General features: G+C 40.1%; 3 long non-coding RNA genes across 4 annotated transcripts; 2 read left to right on the top strand and 1 right to left on the bottom strand.

Annotated features, from left to right (window-relative positions):
* Positions 1 to 1,044: 1,044 nt before the first annotated feature.
* On the bottom strand, positions 1,045 to 5,483 carry LOC103881983. 2 transcript variants are annotated; one of them, XR_001899721.1, is made up of 3 exons: positions 5,382 to 5,450; positions 4,925 to 5,100; positions 1,045 to 1,486 (listed from the first exon to the last, which is right to left on the bottom strand). It is a non-coding gene; the product is annotated as an uncharacterized LOC103881983 (long non-coding RNA). The 2 variants fall into 2 exon arrangements; XR_643628.3 differs by lacking the exon at positions 4,925 to 5,100 and having other exon boundaries at positions 5,382 to 5,483.
* A 29-nt stretch (positions 5,484 to 5,512) lies between these two features.
* LOC103881984 lies at positions 5,513 to 8,675 on the top strand. The gene is made up of 3 exons (XR_004182141.1): positions 5,513 to 5,661; positions 7,225 to 7,276; positions 8,520 to 8,675. It is a non-coding gene; the product is annotated as an uncharacterized LOC103881984 (long non-coding RNA).
* Positions 8,676 to 10,947: 2,272 nt separating this feature from the next.
* Positions 10,948 to 23,815, top strand: LOC116273761. Its single transcript, XR_004182142.1, has 3 exons — positions 10,948 to 11,462; positions 21,998 to 22,354; positions 23,583 to 23,815. It is a non-coding gene; the product is annotated as an uncharacterized LOC116273761 (long non-coding RNA).
* The last annotated feature ends 1,940 nt before the right edge of the window (positions 23,816 to 25,755 follow it).

The raw sequence follows: 25,755 nt of genomic DNA on the forward strand, positions 1-25,755 counted from the left end.
TGGATTCACAAGAAGTGAGTCAGCAATGACAAATTACATATCTTATGTCTCAATGCTGAGAATAGTGCTTGGCACTTAGTAGGTACTCAATAGATCTTTGTTGAATAAGTAAATACTTCTTCTACATGCAAGGTATTGTTTTAAGTCACGGTTACATCTGTCAAAGACAAAACTAAGTTCAAGACAAAATGAACAAAGGCTGTTTATTCATAAATTGATGGCAAGGGAACCCATCTGCTGTCACTTTCATTTCAGCAGGGTTCCCGGGTGTTAGAGAGGAGAGTGATTTTTATAGAATAAAAAAGGATAGGCTGAGACAGCCTTTGACTGCTGAGGGTTCTATAAAGGTGAGATTTCTGGAAGCCAGGATGATTTTCTAATTGATCTTCAGGTACATTTGACCACCTTTGGTTGACTGGGAGGGAGCAAACAAGCAGTTTGGGGGACATTCTGGAAATGAATGCTTGAAACAGAAGGTTTTGCGTGGCCAGCCATTTCCTGGAACATGTAGTACTCAACAGGGTGCCTTTTTTACAGTCAAACTGTCAGGATGGTCCTTTATGAGAAGCTGACTGCTTGGGCCAGTTTCTAACATCTGGGTTCTCTCCCCCACTTCATTCTCTCTCTCACTCTTGCTCTCTCTCTCTCTCAAAAACAAAAAGACAAACAAAAACAAACAAAAAACCTGTCACCTAATTGGCAAAAACCTCCTAGAAAAAATAAAAATAAGTCTGTTTTAAATTGAAAACAATTACTACTACTCAAAAATCCTAAGTGCAGTAAAAATAGGAGTGATATAACCTCATATGTTCATGAGAATTCATCTGATCCAAGTAAACCTGCATTTTTATACTCAAGTCTTATTCAATCATGGCTGTGGTCTTAGGACAAAGTTCAGTATTTTACTCAAGTTTGAGTGATATCAGTGAAGCATGGTCCTAAAGATTCAGGAACATGCTTTTTATAGACGTTATTGGAGTGCAAAATAGCCACCTTAAAAAAAAAAAAAAAAAAAAAAAAAAAAACTTACAAGGATTCACAACCTTTCTAGTGGCTTTGTCTTTATTTATTCATTTATAAAGCGGCTATCTAGGGGGAGAGTATTAGTGACCATGGGAAATTTTAAGTAGAAATTAAATAGACCTTTGGCTTCATGCCCAGAAAAATATGTCAGTCCTGTGCAGAAAACCAGGCAAAAGATAAAAAAGATTCCATTATATCTATAATACAATCTTCTTATGGCTTTAGTACAAGTTTCTTTTCTGCTAACAGAAGTCCCTGCAGAAGGTTTAAACAATCTCAACAATTTCATTATGTGAGCGTAGCTAAATCCAATAATGTAAAAGGGCCTAGAGAGCCTTCCCATATGCTCGGTTCCATACCCTTTCCTTCTAGGGGAAGTCAAAGAACTTGGCTCTCAGGAAGCTGATTCTACTCCAATTGCCCGGAGCACAAATCTTGCATTGTTGACATCAAGCAAGCTCTCCTGAGGACACACAAAGAAGAGAAGGAGCCATTAGAATTTCTCATGACCCTGCTTTGAGCCAAATCCAGCTTCACTTAAATGAATGAAAATGCTTGTTATATGGCCCAAGAAGCTACTTTGTCCATTTGAAAATTAATTAGACCGTAGCTAGATGAACAACCCTAAGATGCTTTCACAGTGTTCTCAGATGCATGACCCTGGCTGAGTTCCCAATTTTAACAAGTTTACCCTAAAGCAAAAACATGGCCTTTTGGCTAAGCTAGTGCTACAATTATAATGCTTTCCTGAGTGGCGGCAGCTAAAGCATAACCTCGCCAGAAAAGAGTTAGTTAGGAAGAGAGTAGTTAAAACTTTTGCATGCAATGCTAACAGAAGATATTTTAAAAGCAATTTTTTTTTGTTTGTTTCGAGGAGCCAATTTAGTTATTCATTTCACAGCTGGGCTTGGAGAAAATGTTACAATCTTATATATGTCATGATTCACTCTAGATTAAAACTCCTTGAGGGCACAGATTATGTTGTTCCTTGTAGTATTTTAAGTATAGTGGTACCACAAAGTTGGTAGGTTGACTGGAAGCATAAAACACAGATTCAGATGTAAATTCTTTTTTTAAGGTGTCAGCCTGAGGGTGTTACTGGCTGGTCATTGATAAGAGAGAATCTTTGGGTGTATAAGATTCTGAGCCACTCCACTCACAAAGAGACTAATAACTACTTCAAAAAGTAATCTATACATTGCCCCATTTAAGAAGGTCCTTAATAAATATTAGGGGTGATTGTAGTATAACTGATGCCTAACTATCTGTAATGTGAAATTGAGAGAGAGAAAATCAGAGTTAGATACACTGCATGAGAAATAAAATTCCACCCAAATTACCAAAAATGGAGAAATTATGGAAAAGGTGCCCAACTTACAACTTCTTTATTGATTAAAGAAACAAAAAGTCTTGCAAGGTGGTTCTATCACTATCATGGCTGATCAGGACAAGGACAGACATCTCATTCCTGAGGAGCTGATTCATTGATAAATGACAACCAATTGTGTTATCTCTGTGTCCCATTTGGGATCTCTCTCAATCTTTTCTGCACATGCTGTCTCTTTCTGGGCCAGCCAATTGAGGATCTTTGCATATAAATAAGCACACGTGTCAGCTGACTTCTGCAAGAAGCAGAATAATATATATCTAGTTCAGGTGTTGAGTCGGGGACAGAGACAAGAGGCCATGTCAGCTTTAGTTTTTTAATACCAAGGAAGATTATAAAAGTCTGAGAAAGAACAATGAAGCAGGCCACCTTGTATTCTTAAGAATTCACTCCTCTTGCCCACCTGCCTCTGTACAATTTCTCTGTTTTTGAGATTTTGGGTGGAATTTTATTTTCAATGCAGTATATCCAACTCTGATTTTTTTTCTGCCCTCAACATCATATTACAGATATTTAAGCATCAGTTATATTGTCATCCATAATATTTATTAAGGACCTTCCTAAATGTAGTAACCTACAGGTTACTTTTTAAAGTAGTTATCAGTCTCTCTGTGAGTGGAGTGGCTCAGAATATCTCTGTTCAAATGCATAGACATCTGCAGATAAATAGTACTTTTGAATTTTTCCTTATATAGCTAGCTAATCATTTTAGCACAGTTTTGACTGGCCTCCCTAATTCCAGATTATTTCTATTTCCTTGTATGACCTTAACTGGGGAGTGATCAGCATCCTTTTTTATGTCGCCCCAAAGAAAGTCTTCTGGGTCTGGGCTCTCAAAAATCTCACATAGTTAGAAATCTTTGGGTGGTGCAGTACCACAACTCTGAAAAAAGAGACATTAAATACCTTCTCTCATGCTGTATATTGATAAGGACTTGTGTTGATCAATATAAATCTGGGTCAAAACAGAATCCTTTGAATTGAGTTGAAGAAGTCACATCGTTTCCTTTTGTGGAGGCACATGACTTCTCCAGAATGAAATCTTTCCCCAAGTGACAAGACAGCGTTAGCCACTTTTATGTTACCTGAAACCTGCTGGAGGTCGCTCCTGCTAGCAAGGAGAAAGGGTTTTGGGCCCATAACTTGGTTTCCTTAAGGCATGCTTAAATGCTTGGCTTCTCCAGATTTGCTGAGATGCCCCTTTATTGTTTCAATGAACTCCCGTTTACCTGGGCTCATTCATGTTGAATTCTGTCCCCAGGATTTTGAAGTGCTTTCACCATCTGCCCAAACAACTAAAAGTTTCACAGAACGTTTAACAAGTGTCCAAAACTGTAGATGGTTTCGGTTCCTATTTTCTGTATTTCCTCTTCCGCTTAGAGGAGAACTGACAGGGATCATCTTTAAAAAGTGGGTTGATGCGGTGGCTCACGCCTGTAATCCCAGCACTTTGGGAGGCCGAGGCGGACGGATCATGAGGTCAGGAGATCAAGACCATCCTGACTAACACGGTGAAACCCCGTCTCTACTAAAAATACAAAAAATTAGCCGGGCGTGGTGGCGGGCGCCTGTAGTCCCAGCTACTCGGGAGGCCGAGGCAGGAGAAAGGCGTGAACCCAGGAGGCGGAGGTTGCAGTGAGCCAAGACCACGCCACTGCACTCCAGCCGAGGCAACAGAGCGAGACTCTGTCTCAAAAAAAAAAAAAGTGTGTTGACTAACAAAAATTTAAGGAAGGCCTAAGGAAGCACTACAGAGGCTCCCAGGCTGGCTAACAGGTTCTATATGAACCATGACAGTTTAAACAGAAAGCCTTATATGACAAATATGCAAACACAACTCATCAGACTCAAATTAAAGTGGTAAATATAAAAATACAAATATAACAATAAGAGACACTTACATTTTCTGTGGTGCTTTACAGTTTTCAAAGCACTTTTAAATACCTTATCATGGTTCAGTCTCACAACAGACTGGGAGGGAGGGAGGCAATTTATGCCCAGATTGCAGATGGAGAAACTGATCCTCCAAGAGGTGGAGAGACCTTGCTGGAAGAGCAAAGCCGAATTGTGAGTAAGGGCACACGTGGTACAGTCAGAGAGTGGGGTTGGAATTTTGGTTCCCACCTTTTATTAGCTGAATGGATTGGGACAAGTTATTTAATCTGTCTATGCCTCAATTTATTTATCTGGAAAATTGAACAAAATGCTGAGCACTTTTGTGAGAGCTGCAAATGCATGATTCTCCCAACGACCCTATATGAAGTGGGATCCTCATTTTAGACATAAAGAAACTGAGGCAAGTAAAGATTCAGGAACTTGCTTAAGATTACACATAAGGGGCAGAGGCAGGATGCAAACCCAGGCAGTGCACTACCACTGTACCGCCTCCGTACCTCTTTCATTGGTTGGTGAGAGGAGTAAATAGCACCATGAATTGACCATAAGTCTAGCATAGCAAGAGTTCAATATGCACTAATAATCCATTCCTATTTGTAAAGAGCCCCTCTTACTTACTGGCTGTCTTTCACTATAGAATGGAAGCTCCACAAGGGCAAAGGTACTGGATGTGTTCACCATTATGTAACCAAGTTCCCTGGGTTTCGGAGTATACACTGGGAAAAAGTACCTATTTGTAACTGTTGCACCTTGAGTTCTTGTTGTTTCATGAATGGTCCAGGAAGAAGTTCACCCTGGAGTAGCAAAAATGGGTTGGATCCAGAGATGCCTGAGTTAGACATGAACTTTGGTGAACTCCCCTCGTTGCCGTACTAAAAACCCTGCCCAGGTAGGAGCTTATTGGATATTTTCTATCCATGTGATGTATGTGGAAGCACAATCGGCGACTGCACACATGCTGCGGTGATGCCAACTCTACATACAATGACTCAGCTAACTAGCCCTAGAAAAGCCCTGTTTTCACCTTTGTTTGGACAGCTACTGCTTTGGGAACTATGCCCAGTGCCTTCCTTACCTGTTGCAAGTAATAGTCATAATATCTTTTTAATAAATCCTTCTTGGTTGTGGTCATCGAACTATCACCTGCCAAGCAATGGAACCCACCCATTGTATGAGTAACAATATGAGCCCTAGAACACAGAATGGTACAAAATAGGGGCTCGGAAATTAATGGTTGAGGGAATGAACGAATGAGTAAATGTGACTTATATTTTGAAGTCTTTTTGGAAGTTAAAGAAGGTGGGGGCCAGAACAGAAGCATGAGTTATTATCCCTAAGCTTATTCTCCAAAACAGGTACACTTCAACAATTTTAAAGAAATACCATTAATGTAAAAATTAAGGCTCTGATGAAAAGCATCTTTGGAATCAGAGTGAAATATACAATTGAAGCTTCAGAGGTCAGACCTTAAGACACATAGGAAGGTGGTAGAGGGCTGTTTTGTGTACATATGCACTTGCTTACCCACCAACGTTGCAAACCCTGCCTCCTTCTTCACTTATCCTCCCCCAGTCTTGCATGCACCCCACAACAGGCTCTGTACCTCAGAGGAGATAATTTGGCTGCACCCCTGGACACAGCAAACCAGTTTAAGGGCTGAATGGATCTTAAACCTCTGAGTCCTATCTCAGTTTTCTATCACCCCTTATGACCTTAAATGCCCTCCGAAGAATTTCATAAATAGACTATGATCCAAATTAAAGAACTAGATTGAACTTAGGCAGAAAAGTGAGAGTGTCCTTTAAACACCAATAGGCATTGCCTTTGGCATAACAAAGGAGTTAAAACATAATTAAGATCTGAAGACTGATTACAGGAATGTGTATGATTATTTTTATTATTTTTCCTCTTTCTATCTTTGTGATAGGATGTGATCAACCTCTGCCATGCTCCGTTGCTTAGTAGCAGACAGTCAGAGTTTTAATTATATACTAAAATAAGCTAAAGAACAGAAAACTGCTTTATGTCTAATACGTATATATCAAGAAAGGCATGTGACAGCATCTAAATTGCTTTAGTGCCTGATAAAGAGTGTCTCCGGTAGGGTTGTCATCAAAAGATCACGAATGGAGTAGGAAAGTATTATTAATAAAGCTGCTACTCTCTTTATATGTCCTCCATTGTTTGTGATTCCTTGTTAGAAGCTAAAAATGAATTTTTATCTACCACTAATTTCATCAGTTTTTCTTTTTTTTTTTTTGAGTCTGGGAGAAAAAAAAAAAAAAAAACTTTTGTCAATTCCACTGCCAACCCTAGTTCTCCAAATAGAATTCTTTTCACTCCTCCAGATCTGCAATTCCCAAAATATTATATCTCGCAATAAAAAATTAAAGAAATAGTTCATTCATTCTTTTAACATTCAACAGAGCAATGTTCCAGCAGCAAACCCCAGAGGAGTCTCTGCCCTCATAGAGATTAGATTTTAAGGGGAGAGAAAGATAATTAACAAGTAAAACAATGAAAAGATAATCACAGACTACAACCGGGGTTATAAAGAAAATGAAATATACTTCATAGGATTAGGTTTAGCTGAAAGTGACAGAAGATTCAAAATCATTTGGCTTTAACCAAGCCTGTGTTGTGATTCAGCCTATATATAGGGGCAGCTACAATTTTTTAACACTGGCATCAATTCTAATTGACCAGTGCCCTATTTTGTTTGGTTGGAACAGGTTTATATGCTGGAGCAGTTACTATATATGATGAATGTTAATTGTGGCTTAGAAAGTTTCTTTCTCTCTTTCTCACATTAAAGGAGGTCAGAGATAGGTTCTTCAAGTATGCATAAGGTAGCTTCATGAATTTGTCAAAGGTCCAGATTTGTTCATCATTCTCAACATATGCTTTCCACCTCACAGACCAAAGACGGTTGCTTGGCCTCCAGCCATTACATCTGCATAGAGGACAAAGGTGAGAAGAGGGCCATATCCCTCCCTGTAAGGATAATTAGTGTTTTGTCCCAACAGTAAGAATGTAGTTCCTGGCTGCAGGGAAAGCTGGAATAGGAAGACATCATTCTGGTTGGCCATAGGCTCACCTAGAAATTAGGTAGCAATTCGATTGCTAAGGAAAAAGAGAGAGCAGGCAGCTAGTTGACATGGCCACACAGAGTGATGTGATAGAGAGTAATGGATACAGAGGGACCTGCTCTAAATACGGGAGTCAGAGGCCTTCTTAGGAGCTAACAACTGAGCTGAGGCCTACAGGATGCCACTGAGCCAGTCATACAAAGTGGGAGGAAAAGACTTCAGGCAGAAGGAATGTCTTACCTCAAAATAGACTGGACTTTTGCTCATGGAATCATTTTAACCTCACTTTATAATAGTAGTATACAGCTGTTAAATTTCCCTGGGCTGGAATTATAATCTGTTTTCCTCCTAATTTTTAGTTCTCCAAACCCTAAAGCATGATAGGGATTTTTGAGTTGTTGAAAAAAGTCAACTGATGCCTGCCTGTAACTTGGCAGCTGGTAGGAAGATGGTTGAGAACATATTTAGTAGTAAAATAATAATATTATTTGATATATTATTTAGGGTTGTGTCCATGTGGGGGCGGTGGACAGAGGTAGCCAAGCCAAATGAAGTGTGCATGTACTATGTCTTTGAAACCACCATGAGTGGTGTAAACAACGTGCCAGGTTCAGACAAAACTACTTACAAATGAGGATATTAAATCACAACTCACATTACAATAACGTGATTTGGTTTGGTATTCACTGGAATAGAGCTGATCGTATGGAACTAATGTAATGTTTTGTGTGAATGTCGCATTAGTTATGCATTTGTTATGTGATTTTCGTGGGTGCCAGAATGTAATTCATTGGAATAAACAGACGAGACTAGTGGCATTAAAGCCTAAAGCTAGATATGGGAATTTGTTTTCATCACACTTTCCCATACCATAATTAAGGTGACATTATATCCAGTGCATTTTCTAAATGAATATCTTATACTGACATCAAAAAAAGAAGAAAATGGCAATACTATTTATTACTGGAGATCTCATGTGAACAAAGATCACTACAAAGTAAATGGTTTTTGTCTAAACATGTTATGCAGTGGCAACATGCTGTATTCCAGAATATAGAGATGGTGTGCATAGATACATGTGTATGTTTCAAAGCTTTCTCTTTTGTCTGTTGACCAACTCACAGAAGGAGGGAATTGCCACAGGAATCATTATGTGTTTGAATGAAGAACTCTAAGAGCATGCTTTTTCCAAATGGACCAGATTTCCCACAAATTGGCATGTGTCTAGCTATGAACCTAAGACCAAGTCTATGAGACAAATAAATCATGTCTGTTCTAAAGCCGTTTGAATGTGAGCTTCATTTTCAAGGGCAAAGAATATGTCCTTTTTGTTTCTGTAACTCCAACATCTAACACAATGTTTGACATATAGTAGGTGCTCAGTAAGTTTTAAATGAATGAATGGCAACTCCCATTTGCAACAATTTCCATTTACCTAACAGCTCTCTTAGTCCCTTTCAATGCATTTAACAAGGGTCTAATATATAATATAATTTCAAGACAACAGAAATTAGAATTGATAATGAAGCCAATGCCATACAGTATTTATTCCATTGTATGCACCCACCTCTCTCTGAAAACCTCTATCAGTATGAAACATTAAATATATGTGACCCTGAATCACACAGTACACAGTTAGGTGTGCTTTTTTTCCTTTATTTTTCTAAAATTAGAACCTACCACCTCTTAATAAGGAGATGGAAGGTTAATCTTTGTAATTTGGGCTTCTCTTTCCTTTTCCATGAATTTTTATGTTTCAGGGGGAGTTTGTTGAAAAGAACATTGAGGGAGCAAGGCATTTGGTCCACAATGTCATTCTCTTTGCTCCTTGGTGAAAAGCCCATAGGAGTCTTTCTCGACTCCCTCTGCAAGGTCTTTTCATGATTGGCTGTTTCCTTCTTTAATTCCAGGTCTTTCTAAGTGGGTGGTTAGGCTGCTAAGACCCCATCCTACCTAAATACAGTCAATTTTTTTTTTTTTCAAGGTATTGCTACTTCTCCAGGGACTTACTTAGGAATAGCCTCAGGTCCTTTCTGCTCTCAGGTCCCTTAAAACTATTTGGGATTTTTACCATCTCCTTAAGCTTTGACTTAAGTCATAGTGCACAGAGCTCATCTCTCTGCTACCCACCAATATTTCTGTTCTCATTACTCTCTCTCGAACCTTTTCTTCTCCCCTAACTGGGAACTTGTTTTGAAGTTTCTTGGGGGAACCTTTGTGACCAAATATTTGTGCTTTGCTGTTTTTTCTACTTTTTTTAGGAGGAGCTGCCTCTGTTTCCTACTGTCTGAAGGTACATTCCTTCTCTAAGTCCATAAAACAGAATAATGTGAGCTTCACAAAGTTGTGGATAGACCAAGGAGGAAGTTATAATATGGAGGGAAATTCTGGTTAGTATTATACAAATATTATCCTACCTAATGGCTCTTCTGTAGGCAGGTAGAGCTGGTGCAAAGAAAGAGGATGTGAGGTGGGGTTTGTGGAGTGGGCAGTGAGAGGGAATGCCATCTGGGGTGTGTGAAGGGCAGCAAAGGTTACCAGAGGGATGATTAGAGTTCAGATTTTAGGGTTGAGAGTTTATCAAAGTTATACAGAGCTTGAGGAAGATTAGGGACCAGTAATCAGGAAAACTTGGAGAACAAGTGCTATAGATAAAATGGAGATCGCTGTATAGAAGGAAAGTTTTTAAAAAGAAGAAAAAAAAATCTGAAATCTTTGACACTTCTCCCATCCAGAGTGGAGTTTACCTCCCCTCCCCTTGAATCAGAGAGGGCTCATGATTGCTTGGAGCAGCAAAGTATGGTAGAATGATCCCTGACTTCCGAGGCCAGATCATCAGGGGCCTTGCAGCTTCTGTCTGGCTTTTTGGAATACTCGCTCTGGGGTTGCTCCCGCTGAGGAACCAGCCACCATGGAGAAAGAAACCCAAGCCACATGGAAAGGCTACATGTAGGCGCTGTGGTCAACAGTCCCAGCTGAGCCAAGTCTTTGAGTCATTCCAGTCAAGGCATCAGACTTGTGAGTTGAAGAAGCCTTCAAATGATTCTAGCCCCGAGTCATTGAGTTACCACTCTCTGTTGGAGTCTTCTCAGCTGAGTCCCCAGATATCATGTAGCAGAGATGAGACAAGCAATTCCCCTTGAGTCCTATTCACTTCTTGACCCACAAAATCTGTGGACATAACAAAATGCCTTTTGTTTTATGCTGCTGTTTTGGGCTGCTTTCTTATGTATCAATGGATAAGTGAAACAGTCAGGAAACAAGTAAGAAAAATACTGGAAAATTTGTGGGTTGGAGCTACCCATAGCTGGATTAGAAAGACAGTCCAAGAAAAAATCAGCCTCTGTGGCACAAGAAGAGGTAACATTTATTGAATGTTAGCCTGAAACAGGCACAAGTCCTTTGACATGTATTAATGCACTTATCCTTGCAACTGTCTGCAACAAGGGATATTATTTAGTGCCTCTTTATAGATGAGGAAAAGAGAGGTTAAATACCTTGCTCACGGTTATAAGGTGTGAATGGAGAGCATAGAATTAGAACTCAGTCTGTCTCCAGCATCTGTGTTCTTGACCACAACGTTATAGAGCCTGGTGTGATTGAGAACTTGTGTAGATCTTGCAGAAAAATCCACAGACTTATAAATGTTCCATTAACATATTTTAAAAGAAAAATAACTATTAGCCTTTCCCCTTATGAAACTCTATTTTAAAGCTTTATCTTTTTATCACTGAAAAATGAAGTTTGACATCTTATACCTTTTTAAACACTATAATAAAATGTCGTTTGGACTTTACAACCTCTAACCAAGATATGATGGTGAATAATAGAGTTATTTTTGACAGAGATAAGACAAGTATCGTTTGAAATAAAACATTATGGTACAAACACAACTGAAGAGAAAATAGCAACAGTCATCAAGTGTTGCCAAGTGTGGAAATAGTGTTTTCTATATTTTCTCTCATTAATTTTCACTCCAACCCTCTGAGATGGGCATTTTTACTTCCATTTTCTAGATAAAGAAACTGAGATTCAAAAACCTGAAATTATTTGTCTAAGGTTACATGGTAAGTGATCTACCCTTCTAATTCAAAACGCTGTGTTCTATCTGTGCTTGGTGTCTTAAACAACTAAGGCAGGCAAACAACTCTTATTAACTAAAAGTTCTCACAAGGGTTTCTTCTCTGTAGGATAACTCCTAGGCTCTATGTAGAATTACAAATATTTTTAAGATGTTGCATTAACCAAGTTGAGGATTTCATAAGCCAAGAATCTTTCATCAAAATTTGAATAAACAATGTTGGGATCTCAATCTTTAAATTTATAAAAGAAAGGTAATTTTAATAATAAAAATGATAAAGTACATTAATTCAGAATAAGGGGCACTTCTTTAAACTAAGTATTTTTAGGTTTATGGAAGGCTCAAATAGTTGTCCTGATTTTTCTCACTTAACCATAAATACCTGTAGATGAATGTCATGCTTTGCACAAGTGCTATTTTGTGGAATGGTATTTGGAAACCGATTGTTTAGTTGACTTTGATAAATGCTTTTAGTTTTGTTTTTGCACATGTGCATGCACTGATGCATACATGAGTGCTTGTGTATGGGTGGGCAAGCAAGTGTGTTGCCAGAATAGAAAAAGACGTCAATATTGCTAGCTAATTTATATTTTAACTGGTGGCTCATAGCACACCACTATTGAAAAAAACTCAATGAAATAACTAAACTAGGTTAGCCTAGCATTTTCAGTTAAATGCAAAGGCCTAATCATTAAATGAAACCAACTTCCTTATTGATGAAATTCTAGTATGATCTCATGGCAAAAAAGAAAAACCAACAAACACAAACGTAACTAGTGTTTATGAAATAGAATATCATTGTGTTATCATAACAATATTTCATCTTCAGACAAAGTTTACTTGGTTTTTGACAAATGAAGAAATAGTCTATTAGTCAAGAGTCGTCCTTGGGGAAACATGAATGAAAACACTGTTCCTGTTTCTGGTCTCATTACCATTGTGATAAAGTTGAACATTTCTTTCCCCTCTCCTTCCTAACTTAAACTTTGCTGTATCCCCAACATTCACACCCATAGCTCAGGAACAAACTTAACCCCATCAACCCCCACCCAAAGTCTGATTTCCCTTTCAACTTGCCCTCTTCATCTCGAACACTTGTTTCCAACCCAGCTTCCTACTTTGGCTCTACTCTGCAGCAGCCCATTCTAGCTAGAAGTTTGTAGGGCAATCTTCTCCTTACCTTAAAACAGCTATTCTCCAACCTAAAGCAATGTATCTTGTTTCTCTCTACTTTCTTTTCTCCAATTTTTTAATAAGAAAAATTTCACAAAACATAATATTTATCATCTTAAAATGTACAATTCAGTGGGTTTTAGTATATTCACAGCAATGTGCAACCATAACCACTGTCTAATTCCAGAACATTTTCATCACCTTCAAGGAAACTTGGACCCATTAAACAGGTACTCCTCAATCCACCTCCCCATATCCCTTCTCCCTCCCTACCTTCTTGGGCCAACTAATAGCTTGTCTTCTCTGAACCATGAATCCCAGTGTAGTCAACACACATCTAGCTTCTGTAACTTGATGTTTTCACATTTGTCCTATAGACATATGTTGGACATACCTTGTCCTGGGCAACCTGGTAGTATGTTTGAGTCACCTTGCCTTGGTTCTCTGCCTTCCCCATCGCCCCTCCCCACTCTTTGGGAGGAGTCCTCCTCCCATGAGTTTACTTTTCAATATAAACTAGCCAATCCAGACTTTACCCTTCTAGCCACCTATTTTATTGGACTTTTACATTCCTGGCCACTATCCACCTGCCCCAGCCACTCCAAGGACAGTACTATACAAGTAGGGACAACCTCTATCCCCCAGAGTTCATGGAAATGATTCAAACTGGCCAATTCTAGGTCTGCTTCTTTGCCGTTCCCATCCCTTCCCATAAAAACCACAATAGAAGCTCTTGCCCATAATTCCCTGCTCCATTCTGTCTTGTGACCTACCCAGGTGCTTCCCCATGTGGCCCACATGGCATGGAGTGGCACCCACCTGAATCCCTGAATCTATCTTTGCAGTGGCAATCGTCTCCTGGTCTATTGGTCTTGTCATACTCCAAAATCACGCATGCACTACACTCTAAAACACCCTGTTGCCATGTCTCTTGCTGGCCTCACTGAACACAAAGTCAGGAAACAAGGTACTAGCCCATGCTCTGCCACAGAGCAGTTGTGTGATCTTAGAGATGTCTGTTAACCTCTTAGGTCAATTTGTTTATCTGTCAAGTGATGAGCATTTCTTAACATTTTATAACACATATCCCACTTTTGGAAACAGAAGAATCTTACGCCTCTATTCCCCTCCTCTGCGTATGTGTCTTCACACTCAAGAAGTGGTACCTCCACACTTCCCCAGTAACAAGATCTTTCCTTTATACATTATTAAATAGCTACTTTTGCTTTTTGAAGTAAAAAATTTTATACTATTTACTATACTTTTTTAAAACTATGCACCCTGTCTTGTAAATCATTGGAACAGGGGCTTCTAATTTCTCTCCAAATTTTGAAATTCTATTTAGAACATATTAAAAAATATTACTTGAACTGTTACACATGAGCATTCATTTACCCATTCAAATATGTATTGGTTAAATACTGGGTACACAAAAAAGAAAGGCATGGGAATAACTGGTATTGAAGTGTTCTGGATCCAGATTGAGAAGTAACTATGTTATCCTATATTTGTAGGCTTAATGTAGGAATACTACCAAGGATTGATTAAGTTTTAACATGGCACACATTTTTTCCTTTGTTTGTTTTTTTGGAGCTGACAGAGAAGCTACCTACTTGTGGTCCTGAAATTGGGCCAAACAATGCATGTTAGTAGCATCTTATTGGGTAAGAAAATTTGTGAACCAGACATATCCTCCTAAATGCACGCCTTTTTCACCAAGTAGATTGGAACTGGGAAATAGGTTTCACATTCAGAAACAACTGTGATCAATCAGCTGTGGCTGACAAGAACACATTTTTGTGACTTGTGAAGCCATGTCCAGGCTCAGAGAGATATTGTGGCCACTGATTAGTAATGTCAGCCATGAAAGTGGTTTCAGGAAGTAGTGACGTGAGAACCAAGGGTGGTGTTTTTGCCACTCTTGAGCTAGATTTTCAATAGCAGAGAAAGTTTGCTCATGCTCCTTGCTACTCAGAAACACTAGTAGAGACTGGGTATGAGAGAAAAAAGTGGAAAGCTGTTGTGATGTTAGACATTGCCAGGGCAGGATCCTTCTCACACATTAAGTTTGTTGGGAGATGTCAACCTTTCGGGGGCAGGAGAGATCTGAACTTAGCAAATTAACACACATCTCGTAGCCAACCGCAACCCCCAAAGAAAGTTAAGAAAAGTGTCATTATAACTATCCTTTTCTACACTGAATCATAGAATTTGTGCTAGTTTTGTTTCTTGTATAATTTTCAAGTTTGAACAACGTGTATATGTATAACACTCCACGGTCAGCAGTTTCTCATCTCAAACTAGATATGATTAAAGAAAAAGTTCATCTGACAATGGAAGAAATAAGTATTAAATACTGTTATCCAGTCTTCTATACTAATCCCAATAAACAGATAAAATCTGCCTGCAGGTTTCACTAACCAAGGTAAGATATACATCCCATGTTTTAACTACATCTCATTAGCTTTGTTTAGGAAACATAAAAAATCCTTAGATACCTTTTAAATTCAAATTCAACTATTCTTATTCAAGCTACAAAGGGAATTTAATTTGTTTTTCCTTAAGCAGAGAAAACCTCATTAATTTAGATTATCTGAGTAGGAAGGCTAGTAGGGAATAGTGAAAATTCTGAATTAATATCATTCAAGAAAAGGATGAAGAGGAGCAGCAGGAAAAAGAGAAGGAAGAGAATGAGAAAAAATTCCTTGCTTATAACTGCAAAGAGTAGAATATATGTGTCCGCATAGCTAAGCTGTTATTACAAAAGATCCTATACACACACACCACATGCACACACACACACACACACACACGGGAGTTTATTAAGTATTAACTCACATGATCACAAGGTCCCACAATAGGCCGTTTGCAGGCTGAGGAGCAAGGAGAGCCAGTTTGAGTTCCAAAACTGAAGAACTGGGAGTCTGATGTTTGAGGGCAGGAAGCATCCCACAAGGGAGAAAGATGTAGGCTGGGAGGCTAGGCCAGTCTCTTTTTCACACTTTTCTGCCTGCTTATATTCCAGCTGTGCTGGCAGCTGATTAGATTGTGCCCACCAGATTAAGGGTGGGTTTGCCTTTCCCAGCCCACTGACTCAAATGTCCCTTGGCAACACCCTCACAGACACACCTAGGATCAGTGCTTTGCATCCTTCAATCTAATCAAGTTGACATTCAGTATTAACCATTTCAAGTCTACCCTTTGTCAACTTGAACCCATACACATCTCCTAAGATCATACATAATCTTCAAATAAAGACAATAATATGGTCATAATTACCCCTAACATAATACTACTATCCTTCATACAACAGCAAATGCACCAATACCCTACTCAAATACTGTTGCATAAAGTTAACAATACTTAAATGCTTATGTAAAGTCAATAAATCTTATGTCACGTGATAAAGGAGAAAGGAAATAAAATGAAGATATTTTCTCAGTACAAGTCTATACATGCCCAAACATGTTTTTAACAAAAGGAGAAGGGAATACTCATGACAATTACAGTCCTCATTTCTAGAGATGGTCACGTAGTGGTAGCTGGTATTAATGATCACCTTCTTTTAATACATATTCTGCATTCCCTTTGCCTTCAGCAAGCATCTCAGTAGCTCGTGGTTTTTTTTCTGGTGGAGTGACCCAAACCTTCATTCCTGAAGGGTCTGGGTCATTTGTAGTCCTGCCTGGATTGGGCTGTTGTAGTTTCCCATTGGCCTTAATCAGAGGACATGGTAATACTAAGAGATGCCCAGTGGATCTTCTGTGTTCCATACATACTCTTCCTTACCTCCATTGTGGAGTAGTAGACTGATTTCATCTTGAGAACCTGGGTCAATCACCACAGCCAACACTGTAGCTCTCTTCTTAGCCTGTTGACTTAAAGGTAGGGAGGAACTCAAAGTGTTCAGGTGGCAATCTTAATTTCCAGTTTAATACAAATGTTGTTGTGTCTCCTGGTGGCAGCATTCCTCCCTCTGGAATGAAGACCTCTAGGCTGGCAGAACGTAATGCTGTGGGAACAGGAAGGAAAAATTTTGCTAGTGGATCACTAGGGGTGATGGTGAGTGGTGCCACTTCCACTTCTACCCCTTGATTCCTGAACCCGTGAATCCTGGCTATGGGAGAAACAGTGCCATACATTGGGCACTGATTCAGAGAATACACGGCCTTCTGGAGAAATTTGCCCCAGCTCTGCAAAGTATTGTCACCTCACTGGCACTGTAATTGTGACTTCAAAAGGCCATTTCATTGATCTATCAATCCAGCTGCTTCAGGATGATGGGGAACATGGTCAGACCAGTGAATTCTATGAGTATGAGCCCACTGCCACACTCCTTTAGCTGTAAAGTGAGTGCCTTGGTCAGAGGCAATGCTGTATGGAATACCATGACAGTGGATAAGGCATTCCATGAGCACATGGATGGTAGTCTTGGCAGAAGCATTGTGTATAGGATATGCAAACCCATATCTGGAGTAAGTGTCTATTCCAGTGAAGACAAACCTCTGCCCTTTCCATCATGGAAGACGTCCAATATAATCAATCTGCCACCAGGTACCTGGCTGACCACTGCAAGTAATGGTGCCATATCAATGGCTCAGTATTGGTCTATGCTGCTGGCAAATTGGGCGCTCAGCAGTGGCTGTAACCAGGTCAGCCTTGGTGAGTGGAAGTCCATGTTGTTAAGCCCATGTGTAACCTCCATCACTGCCACCATGGCCACTTTGTTCATGGGCCCATTGGGCAGTGACAGGGGTGGCTGGGGAAAGAGGCTGAGTGGTAGCCACAGAATCCTATCCACTTGATTATTAAAATTCTCCTCTGCTGACATCACCTGTTGGTGAGCACTCAAATGGGATACAAATATCTCCCCAGTTTTTGACCACTCAGAAAGGTCCATCCACATACCTCCTCCCCAAATTTCTTTGTCACCAATTTTCTAATCATGCTTCTTCCAAGTCCTTGACCATCCACCCTAACCATTGGCGACAGCCCATGAATCAATATATAATTGCACATCTGGCCATTTCTCCTTCCGTGCAAAGTGCACAACCAGGTGCACTGCTCGAAGTTCTGCCCACTGGGAAGATTTCCCTTCACTGCTGTCCTTCAGGGATGTCCTAGAAAGGGGCTATAGTGCTACAGCTGTCCACTTTCAGGTGGTGCCTGCATATAGTGTAGAACCACCTGTGAACCAGGCTCTAGTCTTCTCTTCCTCTGCCAACTGATCATGGAGAACTCCCCATGAGACCATTGGTACAGGCTGGGGAAGAGAAGACCGGTTGTCAGGAGTGGAGACGATGGGCATTTGAGCCCCTTCCACATGTAACTTACTTGTGCTTCAGGACCTGCTCAAACCCAATTACATATCTACCACTTCCATTTGATGATGGAATGCTGCTGTGCATGGCCCACTTTATGGTCAGATAGATCAGAAAGCATCCGGATCATAATAAGCAGTTCAGGTCGCATGGTGACTTGATGATCCATAGTCAAACGTTCAGTTTCCACAAAAGCCCAGTAACAAGCCAAGAGCTGTCTCTCAAAAGGAGAGTAGTTATCTGCAGAAGATGGCAGGGTCTTGCTCCAAAATCCTAGAGGCCTCCACTGTGATTCACCTATGGGGGCCTGCCAAAGGTTCCAAAGAGCATCCCTACCTGCCACTGACACCTCAAGCAGCATTGTTTCTGCTGGGTCATATGTCCCAAGTGGCAAAGCAGCTTATACAGCAGCCTGGATCTGTTGCAGAGTCTTCTTCTATTCTGGACCCCACTCAAAACTGGCAGTCTTTTGGGTCACTCAATAAATGGGCAAGAGTAACAAATCCAAATGAGGAATGTGTTACCTCCAAAATCCAAATAGGCCCACTAGGTATTGTGCCTCTTTCTTGGTTGTAGGAGGGGCCAAATGCAGCAATTTGTCTTTCACCTTAGAAGGAATATCTCAACAGCCCCCATACCAGTGGACCCCTAGAAATTTTGCTGAGGTAGAAGGTCCCTGAAGTTTAGTTGGATTTATTTTCCATCCTCTGGCACACAAATGTCTCATCAATAAGTCCAGTGTGTTTGCTACTTCTTGCTCACTGGATCCAGCATAATGTCATCAATGTAATGGACCAGTGTGATATCTTGCAGAAGTGAAAAGCGATCAAGATTTCTCTGAATAAGATCTTTCTGAATAAGATTATGACACAAAGGAGAACAGTTGAGATACTCCTAAGGTAGGACAGTAAAGGTATATTGCTGGACTTGCCAGCTGAAGGCAAATTGCTTCTGGTGGGCCTTATGGATAGGAATGGAGTAAAAGGCATTTTCCAAGTCAATGGCTGCATACCAGGTACCATGAGATGTGTTAATTTGCTCAAGCAATGAAGCCACATCTAGTACAGCAGCTCCAATTGGAGTCACCACTTGGTTAAGTTTATGATAATCCACTGTCATTCTCCAAGATCCATCTATCTTCTGCAGAGGCCAAATGGGAGAGTTGAAGAGGGATGTGGTGGGAATCACCACCCCTGCATCTTTCAAGTCTTTGATGATGGCACTAATCTCTGCAATCCCTCCAGGGTACGATGTTGTTACTTGCTTACTATTTTTTGAGGTAGAGCCAGTTCTAATGGCTTCCATTTGGTCTTTCCTACCATAATAACCCTCACCCTATCAGTCAGGGAGCCAATGTGGGGGTTCTGCCAGCTGCTAAGTATGTCTATGCCAATTATGCATCTGGCACTGGGGAAATGGCCACAGGATGGGTCCAGGGACCCACTGGACCCACTGTAAGTTGGGCCTGAGCTAAAACTTCATTAATTACCTGACCTCCATAAGCCCTACTTTAACTGGAGGACCACAGTGATGTTTTGGGTCCTCCAGAATCCAAGAGCCAGTCCCCTAAATGTCTGATCATTTCCCTTTCCCCAATGCACAGTTACCCTGTTAAAAGGCCGTAAGTCTCCTTGGGGAAGTATGGGAGAAAGATTCACTGCATAAATTGTTGGTAATGTAGTGGGGTCCTTTCTCAAGGAGACCCGGCCTCCCCTTCATTCAAGGGGTTCTGGGTCTGTAAACTGGTTCAAGTCTGGGAATTGATTGAGGGGCCATGAGTCTCTGTTTTTATAATTCAAATTAGTCTTTTGTCCATTTGACCTAGAAGTTTTCTGCTTATATAAATTAAGTAGGAATGCAGTAGGCTTCCTATCAATTTCACTTGTAGGAACACTGTGATTAATTAGTCAACGCCAGAGCTCTATAGGAGTCAGACTATTCTGATTGCTGCTTTGCCTCTGCTGTCCATTATGATAGCTACACCCACCTTGCCTTTGACAGTTGAGTGCCACCATTTGGCCCCTGCCACCTCAGGATACAATTATTCCCATTGTATTTAAATTTTGTAATTGAGTGACTGTGGTCCCTCAATTGTTGGATCTGACATACAGAGAAGAGCAATTACAAGGCTCTTCAAAGATGCAGGTGCTGCCCTCACAAATCTATTTCACAAGCATTAGTCAAGGGTATATCTTCTGGACCCTCCCAGCTGGGATGAGTAGGTCTATAACAACTAATCCACTCCAACATCCCAATCTCCCTAAGCCTTTGGATCCCTTCATCTACATTAAACCAAGGGAGATCAGGCATTTCCAGTTCACTCACAGCTAATTTCATATTTCAGCTAACCAAGCAAATAAATGATTAGAACATTTTTTTAACTCCCCAAGCTGCAACATTAGATGCAGAGTCCCTACTTAGTGGGCCCAAATCAATCAATTCAGCCTGATCCAACTCTATGTTCCTTCCACCATTATCCCACACCCTTAATATCCATTCCCATACCTGTTCTCCAGATTTCTGTTTATATAAATTAGAAAACTCAAGCAATTATTTTCAAGTATAACATACCTCCTCATGGGTCACACTCTCAACCTCACCTCTAGGGGCCCACCAGGACTTTAGTCTAGTTATAGATCTAGAAGCAAACAGAGGTGTTGGGGGTGGTTCTTGAGGAGAATCAACATTGTCTTGCCTGGCAATTGCCTCAGGAGAGGCCATCGCTGTTGCCTCAGGCAGCACAGAGTTTATCTCCTTAGACGAAGATAGAAAGGCTCATGGCAGCATGGGTTGGGGAGGGAATGTTGCCACTACTGGGGATGGGGAAGTTGTTTCTTCTGGCAAAAAGGGTTCATCAGAGTTTACAAACTCAGTGTCCCTAGCTTCATCAGGGTCCTCCCACACATCCCCATTCCAAGTTGCAGGGTCCCATTCTTTTCCAATCAATGTCCTCACTTCAACAGTAGACACCTGGTAAAGCTGTACATGCACCTTTTTTTTGTAAGTCAGCCACTTATATGATAAGAGCTTGTGTCTGGTTTTCCACAATTTCAGCTCTTTCTCTACAGAAGATAAGACTTTCACTCTGGGCAATCTTAGCAGATTTGAGGCTCAGTATCTGCTTCTGAAGCCAGGACATAGAATCCCTGAGTTCATCATTTTCTTTCATCACTTTGCTCACTGAACTTAGAAGCAACAACCAGCTTCATTATGTTCTTTGGTTCTCTATATATGGTCAAAGTTATTATGCATAGAGTCACTAAATTCTTTGCCTCTCACTAGCGATGCATCGGGAATGTCAAATGCATTTATTTTGCATAATTCTCTAAATGGTTAATGCCAAGGACTATCAGTGGTGTTCTCCATACTATTACAGGTAGAGTCCTTAGCATTTTTTGGGTCTAATCATATTAAGCAGCCAACTCCAGAAACCCCAAAACTGACTGAAGAACTCCATCCTTAATATTCTGTTCCTTTAGAATCACTCCTGGTACCAAAATCTGTATTAATCAGGGTTCTCTAGACAGACAGAACTAATGGAAAAAATACATATATATATGAACTAATGGAATATATATATGTGTGTGTGTGTGTGTATATATGTGTATATATATTCACTCACACAATCACGAGGTCCCATAATAGGTTATCTGCAGCCTGAGGAGCAAGGAGAGTCAGTCCGAGTTCTAAAACTGAAGAACTTGGAGTTTGATGTTCAAGGGGAGGACGCATCCAGCACGGGAGAAAGATGTAGCTGGGAGCCTAGGCCAGTCTCTCTTTTTCACATTTTTCTGCCTGCTTATATTCTAGCTGTGCTGGCAGCTGATTAGATTGTGCCCACCAGATTAAGGGTGGGTCTGCCTTCCCCAGCCCACTGACTCAATTGTTAATCTCCTTTGGAAACATCCTCATAGACACACTCAAGATCAATACTTTGTATCCTTATATCCAATAAAGTTGATACTCAGTATTAACCATCACACAGGTCTTAAATAAGACAACCATTTCTTTTTTTTTTTCTACATAGCATTCTGGAGATACAAGATGAAGCAGCTCCACCATATCCAACACAGGACATTTATCTCTGGTCCAAGGAAGCTGTTTCAGCTCTCACACTGTTTCCTAGAAAATAGGAAGAAATGGAGGACTGCTCACATCCCATTATGCAGCATTTAATGATAGGGTCACACCTACTTACAACAGAGGCTGGGAACTATGGAACCCGGCAATATGGCTATGTGCTGAGCTACAATTTAGGGCATTCTATTGCTAAAATGAAGAAGAGAAAACAGCCATCGGGGGACATTAGACTGCTACAGTCCAGAGGTTGGGAAAAGATAGCCTGCAGGCCAAATCTGGCCTGCCACCTGTTTTTGAACAGCCTGTGAGTTAAAAGTGGCTTTTACAGATAAGCATTTATAATCAATTTGAGGCTAGGGGACAGGAACTTTGAACTGCAATTAATCAAAATGTCATTTTTCCCCTGAAAGAATTCTATTCTTCTTCATAGTAGAGTTGTATTACAAGAATGATATTCAATTATTATTATACTTCGCATGTCATCAATGAAAAATTGATGGAAATTTGTTTTCTCTCTTGTTACACAAGCACCAATACAATATATTTAATTTTGCCTTTTGACTTGAAAAGCCTAAAGTATTTATTTCCTGGCCCTTTACAGAAAAGTTTGCTGACCCTCTCATTGTCTGAGTTGGACTAACCTATTAGAATTTCTACAAAGTGTTGAAAGAATGGCTTACAAGTGGCTTAACAAAATGAAATCTCATGACCCTAACAAGTCCAACCTGTGTTTCTAATTATAGAAAAACTTATTTAACTAGGTCACAGCTCCAGCAACTTCTAGTTAGCCAAAGTGCAGTGGAGAAAACAGGCAACTAGGGGAGGAAAAGATTTCCTCATAGCCAAAATCAAAGCACTAAAGCTTATGCATTGCAGCTTAGGCAGCAGAATGCCCAGATATTTACACGAGGCACATTTTCCTTATACAAGACACAGTTCTGTTAACTGTTAAAGACTTAACTGGATTAGCAATTCTCTCAAGCCCACAGCAGAGCTGGAGCATTAAATCTGAAGGGGTTTGGGAGGAAAGAAGACGGAGTAAAAGTGCTGCTCTCTAGGGCCTCTTTACACAGGGACCAAAACCTGCATTACTTCTCTGAAGCCCCCAAGGACACCATTGTGTTACAGCTCAATGTAATAATAATCTTAAAGATGACCCTGAGCCATCACGCACAGGTAAAATTATATTCATTATAGTCTGTTTCAAGAGGTAGAGAATCATACACTTGAGAAAGCCTATCATCAAAAATAGTGAAAATAAAATTTTGGCCATTTAAAGCACTAAGTTCAGCCATCTGTAAGTTAATTCACGTGGAAGTTTTATTCTCCTAAGAACTCATGTAAATGAGATGTGATAACATCCTGCTTGTAAACAAATATTTCCATAGTCCTAGCAAACAGATTCTCTTAACCTAGTGCTTTCATTTATTTTATTTTGTTTTTAAATAAGACTGTGTTCTTATTGACAATATTGTGGCAAAACTTGCCAACCCTTGTCTACTGATCACAAATATGAATATTTTCTATGAAAGGGACAAGAAACCGCCCAAGCAGTAGAAGAAGAAGGAGATGGAGAAGGAGAAGGAGCAGGAGATGGAGAAGAAGGAGAAGGAGCTGCAGAAGAAGAAGGAGCAGGAGATGAAGACAGAGAAGAAGGAGAAGGAGAAGGAGAAAAGACAACCCAAGGCTATGAAGGAAATAAACAAGACAGTATGTTAAGGAAAGGCAAATAGAGTCTCTTTTCTATTATGTGAGTTGGTCAGTGCCCTCTTCTCTGAGAAGGTGAAATTTCATCTGAAACCTGAAAGATAAGGAACTAACTGTTGGGAAAGCAGGTGGACACAGGCAGAAAGGACAACTTGGATGAGGGCTTCTCAGTTTTTAGGGCTGCCTCCTTCTCCTCCAAAAAGGCGGAGTCAATCCTAGCCCAATGGGTAAAAATATGATTAGGAATAGCCTGTTAGTGTATTCCATGTTGCTGGCAATAATGACTGGTCCAGGATTAAACATACTGGCCAATTTGGGCCAGTGAGACTCTGGGAGGAGAGAAACACTCTTTCCAGGCTGGTTGATAAACTGCAAGGTTGTGTTTGGGGCCATTAGCCATTTTGCCACCTCGCAGGGAGAGTTTGCCTAGAAATAAAGCCAACACAGAGGAGAGCAGGTCTAAGAAGAGGGAGCAATGCATGCATGTAGTGGTCATTTGAGCACTTGAAGTCACCGTTCTCAGTTTCACCGCTGGAGTTTTTTTTTGTTTTTATTTTTTGGCCAAATGGAGTTTAGTTTCTGCTATGGGCAACTGAAAACATCCTGATAACAAAGTAGGCTTTAGAAGTGACAGAAGTAAGAGTTCATTTGTATTTAGAGGAGTGAGTGCTTGGTGAGTCCTCTGAATATTGAATACTGTAGGCAATTTTAACACAATGGCATTTGTGTATCTAAACATAGAAGAAGTACAGTAAAAGTACTCTATAAAAGATTTTAAAAATAGGATTCCTGTATAGGGCTGGTGAATAGGGCTTACAGGACTAGAAGTTGCTCTGGGTGGGCCAATGAGTGACTGGTAAATGAAGGTGAAGGCCTAGGACATTACTGTATACTACTGTAGACTTCATAAATACCGTACACTTAGGCTACATTACATTTACAAAAAAATTCTTTTTTCAATAATAAATTAATCTTGGCTTACTATAATGTTTTACTTTATAAACTTTTTGATGCTTTTAACTTTTTGACTGTTTCGTAATAACAAAATGTAAAACACAGACACATTGCACAGCTGTACATAAATATTTGCTTGGCTGGGCACAGTGGCTCACACCTGAATTTCCAGCACTTTGGGAGGCCGAGGTGGGTGGATTAGTTGAGGTCAGAAGTTTGAGACCAGCCTGGCCAAAAAGGCGCAACCCCATCTCTACCAAAAAATATAAAAATTCACCAGGCATGGTGGCACACACCTGTAGTCTCAGCTACTCAGGAGGTTGAGGCATGAGAATCACTTGAACCCGGGAGGCGGAGGTTGCAGTGAGCCAAGATTGGGCCACTGCACTCCAGCCTGGGGGATAAAGTGAGATTCTGTCTCAAAGAAAATAAAAATAAAAATAAAATAAAATAATTTTTCTTTTTTATATCCTTATTCTATAAGCTTTTACTATTTTTCATTTTAAAACAATTTTTAACTTTTTTATTAAAAACAAGGACAAAACCAGAGACATTAGCTTAGGCCTGCACAGGGTCAGGATCATCAATATCATTGTCTTCCACCTCCACATCTTGTTCCCCTGGAAGGTTTTCATGGGCAGGAACATGCACGGAGCTGTCATCTCCTCTGATGACAATGCCTTCTTCTGGAATATTTTCTGAAGGACCTGCTGTTTTAAAAAGTAGGAGTACTCTCTACAATAATGATAAATAGCAAATACATAAATCCGTAATATAGTCATTTATTATCAAGTATTATGTTACTGTTCATAATTGTATGTGCTATAATTCTCTATGACTGGCAGTGCAGTAGGCTTGTTTATACCAACATCACCACAAACATGTGAGTAATGCATTGAGCTCATGGCATGACAGCTGCGATGTCACTAGGCGATAGAAAGTTTTCAGCTCCATTGTAATCTTATGGGACCACCATCACATATGCAATCCATCATTGACCAAAACATCATGATGTGGCACACGATTGTATTTTATTGCAAAACT

Source organism: Papio anubis, chromosome 2, assembly GCF_008728515.1.
Source record: "Papio anubis isolate 15944 chromosome 2, Panubis1.0, whole genome shotgun sequence".
Taxonomy (NCBI): domain Eukaryota; kingdom Metazoa; phylum Chordata; class Mammalia; order Primates; family Cercopithecidae; genus Papio; species Papio anubis.